The 3,370-nt window shown below is 43.8% G+C and overlaps 1 long non-coding RNA gene across 1 annotated transcript in view; it reads left to right on the forward strand.

Annotated features, from left to right (window-relative positions):
* Positions 1-1,679, forward strand: part of LOC112486593 (uncharacterized) — a 10,014-nt gene extending 8,335 nt beyond the window's left edge. Inside the window, exon 3 of the long non-coding RNA XR_003049101.1 lies at positions 1,626-1,679. This is a non-coding gene — a long non-coding RNA (uncharacterized LOC112486593). The remainder of the gene's footprint in view (positions 1-1,625) is intronic.
* Positions 1,680-3,370: the final 1,691 nt, after the last annotated feature.

Raw genomic sequence — 3,370 nt, forward strand, 5'->3', positions numbered from 1 at the left:
CATCGTATGGCTCATCAACTTTATCCCTCTGTAGTTGTTACCACTCTGTGCATCACCCTTCTTATGAATTGGCACCAGAACACTTTTCCTCCACTCATCAGGCATCTTGTCAGTCTCTAAAATTCTGTTAAACAACCTAGTCAGGGAATCTACCGCCACTTCTCCTAAGCAGTTCCATACTTCCACTGGTATGTCATCGGGACCAACTGACATTCCACTCTTCATCTTATTCAGGGCTTTTCTAACTTCATCCTCTCTTACCTGATCTACCTTCTTCCCAATAGTCTCTGGTTCCTCGTTTCTACTTTCCCTTTCATTTTCCTCATTCAACAACTCCTCAAAGTATTCCTTCCATCTTCTCAGCACACTTTCCTCACTTGTGATTACGTTCCCCTCTTTGTCCTTAATCAACCTCACGTGCTGCACATCGGCCCAGAACTGCCCCTACTTCCTTTCTGAAGTCTTCACAACATTTCTCTTTCCTTAATTTCCACCACTTGATCTTCTGCTCTGTCTTCACTCTCTTCCTTTTTGTCACTTCCATCGTCATTTTGCACACTACCATCCGATGTTGTTTGGCTACACTCTCGCCTGCCACTACCTTACAGTCTCTAATCTCCCTCAGGTTTCCTCTTCTACATAGAGTATAATCTATCTGTGTGGACCTGCATCCACTCTTGTACGTCACTCTGTGTTCTTCTTTCTTTTGAAAATAGGTGTTTACCACAGCCATTTCCATTCTCTTCACGAAATCCACCACTGCATGTCCTTTCAAGTTTCTCTCCCTAACACCAAACCTACCTATCACTTCCTCATCTCCTCTGTTCCCTTCCCCTACATGACCATTTAGGTCTGCTCCAACCACCACTCTCTCTCCCCTGGGGATACTCTCTATCATCCAATCCAGCTCATTCCAGAACTTTTCCTTTTCTTCTAACTCACAGCCTACCTGTGGGGCATAACCACTAACAACATTGATCATCACTCTTTCTATTTCTACCTTCACACACATCAACCTGTCTGACTCTCGTTTCACCTCTACCACATTTCTTACATATTCTTCCTTTAGGATCACCCCTACTCCATTTCTCTTCCCATCTGAACCATGATAAAACAGCTTGTAGCCTCCTCCAATGTTTCTAGCCTTGCTGCCCTTCCACCTAGTCTCCTGCACACACAAAATGTCTACTCTACTTCTCTTCCTCATATCAGCTAGTTCTCTACTTTTCCCTGTCATTGTACCTACATTCAGAGTTCCAAACTTCAGACCAACACTTCTATTCTTACTCTTTTCTCTTTTTCTCCTAACCAAACACCCTCCTCTTCTTCTCTGTCTTTGACCAACAGTAGCCCAATTGGGTAAATGAACATGTTTATCCGGTTACTAGCCAAATGTTATGTAACACCATGTTTGTGTATGCCTATAAGAAGGATCAGCATTTATTAGAAGGTGGGATTTGTTGGTGAATGTTCAGATAAGATTCGTTGTTGGTCCTGCCATGGTCAGAAACCTTTAATACAATAAATCCCCTGAGACGGAGAAGTGTGTCCTGGTCTGCCTCATTTGTAGACATCTATCCATCCATCCATTCATTTTCATCCGCTTATCCGTTATTGAGTCGCAGGGGCAGCAGTTTCTATGACCGCAACCCAAATCACACTGCACCATACCAACCCTCCTAAACCTTCCTGCGGGTGGTGACTCCACTGGAAGGTACCAACCGCCCTAACCAGGATTCGATCTTGCCCAGGAGGTGAACCCTGGGGTTCCACACCGATGACAGAGACATTGCCTCTGGGCCAAAGCGCCACTATGTAGACATCTATTTCTACAATAATACCATTATCATAGACAGTTCACACCCTGGCTATGACCTGTTTGACCTGTTGCCCTGTGGTAGGCGCTACAGGTGCATTAAAACAAGGACAAATAGATTCAAGAACAGCTTCTTCCTTAAAGCTGTAACCACCCTGAACTCCCACATGCACTGACCAGACTCTCTCCGGTTACAAGTGTATCACTGTCATAATAATCTGTACATTACCTTGTTATATGTGCAATTTCAATCACGTGCAATAATCCATTCCGCTGGACAACATACATGTGCAATATGTGTCAACACTGCACCTACCTCCATGTATATTTTTACTTAGATTTTTTTTATATATATTTATATCCCTGCGTATAATTTATCGTGCTTTCTTGCACTGATACTGCTTCTTGCACTGTATAAGGAACGGCTACAATTCCGTTGTACTGAAAGTATAATGACAATAAAGGCATTCTATTCTATTCTAGAGGGTTGCTTAGTGTTGATAATGTTCTGTTCATGTGTTATGAAGGAGTTAACAGTTGCGGGTATGGGAGATGGAGTGAGGAGGTGTGGTGGTGTGTATGAGAAAGAGCGTGTGTGAGGAGGAAAAGGCGTTTTTAGAGAAGCTTGTTTTGAGAGTAATAAAGGAGTTTAGAACGATTTACTGCAATTGTGTTCTTGTGTGGTGTGTGGTGAAGTCCTCAGTAATGACTCCATGAAACCAGCACATCTCAAACTACACCTCTATACCAAACACTCAGCGCTGAAAGATAAGCCTATGGATTTTTTTTTTCTAAGAAAGCGTGAAGAACTGAAACAGTCCAAGTCCACGATTCACTCCTGTATTGCACCCATGGTCAAAGCACAGGAGGCTTCATACTGTGCTAGCCTAAGCATAGCAAAGCAGGTAAGCCACACACGATCGGTGCGCAGCTGTGTCTGCCATTAGCCAAAGAAATAACACACATCATGTGTAGGGAGAAGGCTGCCAAAAAGTTAGACTTGGTGCCACTTTCGAATGATATGGTCTCTTGGAGAATACGGTCCATGTCCGACGACGTTCTGAAGACACTAATTGCATGCATTAAAAGTAGTCGATTTTATTCCCTTTAGATGAGACGACTGATGTTGCAGATTTGGCAAATGTGCTTGTGTACGTGAGATATGAATATGAAGGTGCAGCTCATGAGGGTTTTCTGTTCTGTCAGCCACTGGAGACCAGAACTACAGCTGAGCACATATTTCAGCTACTGAACATATTTATCCAAGAAAGTGGGATAGATTGGAAAAGGTGTGTCGGGGTCTGCACAGACGGTGCCAGGGCAATGACTGGACACCACAGTGGAGTAGCAGCCCGTATTCGCGAGGTGGCACCTGAGTCTGTCAACGTTTTTGATGTGCAAAGCTGGAGCTGTTCGAAATCAGAGCCAAAGCAGGCGAGTTTCAGCTTTCCCTGCTTTAGAGAGTTTTTTTGTCTGACAATGACTTGCAACTTTATGACAGCGTCAGGGATAGCATCATTGCGCACCTCAGAGAGAGATAGGATACACTTTGTG

This window comes from Cynoglossus semilaevis, unplaced genomic scaffold (assembly GCF_000523025.1).
Source record: "Cynoglossus semilaevis isolate Cse_v1.0 unplaced genomic scaffold, Cse_v1.0 scaffold868, whole genome shotgun sequence".
NCBI lineage: Eukaryota > Metazoa > Chordata > Actinopteri > Pleuronectiformes > Cynoglossidae > Cynoglossus > Cynoglossus semilaevis.